The 5,771-nt window shown below is 43.7% G+C and overlaps 1 non-coding gene across 1 annotated transcript; it reads left to right on the top strand.

Moving 5' to 3' along the window:
* The first annotated feature begins 1,355 nt into the window (after positions 1-1,355).
* Positions 1,356-1,426, top strand: TRNAG-UCC (transfer RNA glycine (anticodon UCC)). The gene has a single exon. It is a non-coding gene; the product is annotated as a tRNA-Gly (tRNA).
* Positions 1,427-5,771: the final 4,345 nt, after the last annotated feature.

Genomic DNA, 5,771 nt, shown 5'->3' on the forward strand with positions numbered 1-5,771 from the left:
CTGGATGTTTGGGACTCAAGTTGACGGACAACAGAGACATCTGATATGCTGTTCTGGATTGCTTCTGTTTTCTGCACTGTTATCCCTTTCGCCTCCCCGGTCCTCGGGTAAAGTCAGTGCCACACACCCACAGCTTGTGCGAGAATTCAGATGAAAATCACAGAAAGGGGCCCAGTCATAGACCAGCTTGACATAGGGACAGTACAGGGAAATTTCGTCATTTCCATTAGCTGAACTAATTCAGAGCTTAGATGCAGAGAACATAATCACCCAAGAACTCTTTGGCTGGGATGGTGGACTTTCTGAAGGATGTAGAACCATATTACCTGGAGCTTAAAGGACAGAGGATAGGTCCCTGCGTGGCCCAAATGGTTTGTGCTCAACTGCTAACCTAAAGGCTGGTAATTCAAACTGACCAGTTGCACTGTGGAAGAAAGACCTGGCGATCTGCTTCCATAAAGATTCCCATTGGTATCGAGTCTATTCCGACACATAGGTACTCTATAGGACAAAGTAGAACTGCCCCGTAGGGCTTCCAAGGCTGTAATCTCTACGAACAAGAGACACACGACCCAAACTGGGGCATGAGTTGATCCCGTGAGTGCAAACAGTAGATTATTTATAGATAATCTATTATATATCAGGACTTAGGCCTCCAATGACGCATTGCCTTTTGACAAAACCTTCAGAGGTTATTTGCCTATTGCGATGACGCCCTAGTACCCCACCCAAGCTGGAGGTTCTTTTGAGGACCTACATTCAGGGAGGAACACTGTCTTTTGTGTACATACCTTTATAGCAGATTTTTTGTCTTTGAGGGTAGGCTTAATATTTTGAAACAGTAAGACTCTGAGTGTTCCACAGAGCACATACCATAATGCTGGTGTGCCATTGGAGACCCCTCACCCCAAGACAGTCCTAATGAGGAAGTCTTACAGAACGTACTTAGAACCAATAGAGTCATCTTTGAAATAAACACATAACTAGCTGAGGGGATTACATTGAATGGGATACCACTCACCTAGGTAGCTATATACTGATTGGACCATTTAAAACATTATCCTGTTTTAACGTAGTCACACCTGTAACTTCTTGGTGAGAAAATGAGAGTTCTGGGTGTTTTTGAGTTCAGAATAGATTTGCCAACTAAGTGCCTTAGTTAGGCATGGCTGCAAAAGAGCTCTATCCTACGAGCCTAAGTGTGTTCTTAAGCCAGTTATCCGAGGGTTGAGTGTCAACATTCATTAGTCCATGAAACATTTTTGAGCATCTACCACATGCACAGAAGGGTTCTGAGTGCTCTGAAACATCAGACGATTGTGATAAAGGGCCTGTTATGTATAACAGTTGTAGAGGCACGGGTGGTTCAGTGGTAGAATTCTCGCCTTCCGTGTGGGAGACCCAGGTTCGATTCCTGGCCAATGCACGTCATGTGCAACCACCAGCTGTCTGTCAGTGGAGGCTTCTGTGTTGCTGTGATGCTCAACAGGTATTAGCAGAGCTTCCAGACTAAGAAGGACCAGGAAGAAAGGCCTGGTAAGCTACTTCTGAAAATCAGCCAGTGAAAACCCTATGGATCACAATGGTCTGATCTGCCTGGAAGCAGCACAGGCAACGTTTCATTCCTTTGTACATGGGATCGTCCTGAATCGGAGGCCAATTCAATGGCAGCTAACAAAGCAACAAGATGTATAACAGTTAAGTAACAAAGCAAAGCTATGCTCAGTGATTGCCAGATCAGTGTGGCAGGCAGAGGGCACAGGAGATGGAGAAATCTTTGTGGGCTAGTATAACGGCGGGGGGCGGGGGGCGGCGAATGGTATTTGTGTCTATCAGAACAATGGTTCTTTAAGAATCAGATCACTTTTTAAAAGTCTGATGAAACGAAATGATCTCCCCAGGAAAAGACACATAGACACAAAGTTTTGCATTTAATTTCAGAGATCCTTGCACCTCCAAAAGTCAACCTATGGGCTAGAAATCTCTGATGTACACATTTAAATTCCCATGTTCTATGACTGTCTCCTTTTCCCTAAAATCCTACACATTAAGTTTTCTGAGATACCATCAAAAAAGTGATATTTACAGGAAGAGTTAATACCTTATTTAAAAGCAAAACACAACAGTCCTATGGAACTATAACATTTGGGGGCTTATTAATAAAATATTCAACTTCAGGGGTATATTATTGACGTGCTCTGTGTTATATATCAAACCAAACCCAAACCTGTTGCCGTTGAGTCGATTCCAACCCATGGAGATCCCATGTATTACAGAGTAGAAAGTAGAACTACTCCATAGGGTTTTCTTGGCTATGACCTTTATGGAAGCAAATCGCCAGGCCTTTCTTCCATCGTACTGCAGGGTGGGTTCAAACAGCCAACCTTCAGGTTAAGTAGTGGACTGCAAAACATTTGCACAACCCAGGGACCTTGTATTATACACCAGGTGTGTGTATTTTGAGTCCTGCAAATTAGCAATTGCCTAATCACCATATACATATTTTGACTCTGGAGAACCAGGGTTAAGACTTTGAGTTCTGTCTTAGTTGGCCTCTTACTTGCTTTATGCTTCTGGTAAATGCCTTTCTATCTCCAAGTCTTCATTTCTTCATCTATAACATGAGTCAATGATCAAATTTGCTTTAGTCACTTCACATGGTTGTCAGGAGGGCCAGGTGGGCTAACAGATGTGTACTATGTAAATATAAGCTTTTTTTTTCATGGCTATTTGAATAAAAGACATTTGCCATGTGTACCTTTTTGCGGTTTCACTTCCCAGAAAGAAATCGTATTGCATTTTGACTTGGCGGATGTTTGGTTTACAATGGTAATAACCTGTGCAGAACATTCTCCGTTTAAAATAGCACCACCCATGTTGACAATGCCAAGTCATTCGCTCTAATGCCAATCGAAAGCCCTTCCCTAATCTCTTGAAATTTCCATTGATGCTTTCTGCACCCCCCCTCCCAACAGCGCTTTATGACATGAGAAATGTGTGCTTGCTTTGCTAATATATAGGCATCATGTGAGCTGCAATGAGGAAGAAAATGCTTGAAAGAAGCTCTCATAAACCTATATCGGGAAATATTTTCATGATCTGAAATATGGTGGTTTCAGTAGTAAAATAAATTCATGCATTTTTTTCATTTTTTAGTTTAAGTTACTAAGTGCTTTACTTGGTATTGACCTATCCTATCCCAGGAACTGATGCAACCCAGTAAAACTCCTTGAGAGTGGCCATTGCTATCAAGCAGATCAAATTGCAATACTGTTCCCCCAAAAATAACGCAGCGTGTAGAAAGAAATACACTGGATACCATGCTCAGAGATTGTGCCTGTTCAAAAACGACAAGTCTCCAGTGTTTGAGTGACAGTGACTTTACAGAGCTGTGTTACAAATAGGTCCCTCAGATCTGTTTTTCTTTTATAACTCTTTAAGCCTGAAAGAATGGAAAATATGAAATCATCACTTTCCCTAAAAAGAAAAAAAATTCTATAGCCATTTAAAAATGCTACAATTTAACTCTGGTCTTGGTACTTTTTCGTAAAGCAAGTGTCAAGCCAGGCAAGATTTATTAGCTGAGTTAGAAGCCCCGGGAACCAAGAGTAATTTCTTAGTGGTGATAGTGGCAGCGCAGCCATAAAAACCAACCAACCAACCAACAAAAAACAGTTGCTGTCAAGTTGACTCCTACTTATGGTGACCCAGTGAGCGTCAGAGTAGATCTGAGCTCCACGGAGTTTTCAATGGCTGATTTTTCAGAAGCAGATCACCAGTTTTTCTTTCGAGGTGCCTCTGGGTGGACTTGAACCTCCAACCTTCCAGTTAGCAGCCAAGTGCATTAACAATTTGTACAACCCTCCACAGAGAAAGAGCGCCTTCCAGGCTCTGCAGTTTTTATCAAATAGGGTCACCTTGCTTTCTGCATAAGGAACTCCCCCAAGCCTGTGAAAGACCGAACAAAAGCTTTATCTGCAGACATTCTGGAAATTAGAATGTTTTCCCCGGCGCTTATATCTAAGCCCTCACTGCCAACGTATCTCCTGCCCACAGCTGCCAGATTCAGCGTCCCAAAGTACACTTTGCAGACGTCATCTTTTTCCCTGTGGGAACCATTGGAGGTTTCTGAACAAAGTCCAAGCTCTTGAGCCTCCAGGTCAGGGCTCCACACCCCTGCTCAACCGTCTCTCCCAGTGTTGCCAAATTTTCCCATCAGACAAACAATCCAGTTCCCTTGCCCTAGATTCCTAAATGCATGCCAACTCCATATTTTAACCCCCCCAGAAAGTCACCCAGTTTTCTTTAGTTAAAGCTTCTTTAGCAATACTCCACCCCCCCTGCCTCCCAAAGCCTTCCTTAATTGCTACCTCCAACTCTTGTGCCATGTTAGGTTTCTCCCGTGCATCGGCATTGACTCATGCTGCCTTGTGTCTTTGTCTCTGTGTACCTGGCCCACCTCCACAACTAGGTTGTAGACCCTAGGAGTGCAGGCAACCAGTTTTGCATCTCTTAGTTTCCCCAGCTCTCAGCTCAGCACTCTGCACACAGCAGAGTCGAGTTGCCCCTCACGTTGCACAGTGTACGAGGCATTAACTGCGTAGAGTCAAAACTCCCCTTGGAAATGTTTTACACCTCTGTGAAGAACCTGCCCTTCCATGCTTCCATAAGTGTGATAGTTAATGTGAAGTGTCACTTTGGCTACACTCTGATTCTCAGTCGTTCAACCAGACACCGGACTGGTTACTGTTCTGTAATGGAATGGAATGTAACATAATCAATTTCCATGAGGTGATCTGATATGATCAACCAATCAATTGAAAGTGGAGTTTCCTTGGGAATGTGGCCTGCCTCCACAACATAAGTGAGTTCTCTCTCTCTCTCTGTCTGCCTCATCTCTTCACTCTCCTCATTACTTGAGCTATGGTTCCTGGGACATAAGCCTGCAGAATCCTCCAGCCTGCCGCCTCACCTATGGATTTGGGATTTGCCAGACCCCACAAATGCATGACCCATTTCCTTGAAGTAAAATGGCTCATGTAGTTGTGGGGGCTGGCAAGTCCCAAACTCCTAAGGTTGCTTTGACTCGACGGCAGTGAGTGGGCATACATATATGCTGTTGTTGTTAGGTGCTGTCGAGTCATTTCTGACTCATAGCGACCCTATGTATCACAGAGCCAAACACTGCCCGGTCCTGCACCATCCTTACAATCCTTGTTATGCTTGAGCCCATTGTTGCAGCCACTGTGTCACTCTACCTCTCTGAGGGTCTTCTTCCTTTCCACTGACCCTGTACTCTGCCAAGCATGATATCCTTCTCCAGGGACTGATCCCTCCTGACAACATGTCCAAAGTATGTAAGACGCAGTCTCGCCATCCTTCTTCTAAGGAGCACTCTGGCTGTACTTCTTCTAAGACAGATTTGTTCGTTCTTTTGGCAGTCCATGGTATATTCAATATTCTTCACCAGCACTGCAATTCAAAGGCGTCAATTCTTCTTGGGTCTTCCTTATTCGTTGTCCAACTTTCGCATGTATGTGATGCTTTTGAAAATACCATGGCTTGGGTCAGGTGCACCTTAGTCTTCAAGGTGACATCTTTGCTTTTCAAGAGGTCTTTTGCAGCAGATTTGCCCAATGCAATGTGTCTTTTCATTTCTTAACTGCTGCTTCCATGGCTGTTGATTGTGGATCCAAGTAAAATGAAATCCTTGACAACTTCAACCTTTTCTGCATTTATCATGATGTTGCTCATTGGTCCAGTTGTGAGGA

The sequence above is a fragment of the Loxodonta africana genome, chromosome 9 (assembly GCF_030014295.1).
Source record: "Loxodonta africana isolate mLoxAfr1 chromosome 9, mLoxAfr1.hap2, whole genome shotgun sequence".
Taxonomy (NCBI): Eukaryota; Metazoa; Chordata; class Mammalia; order Proboscidea; family Elephantidae; genus Loxodonta; species Loxodonta africana.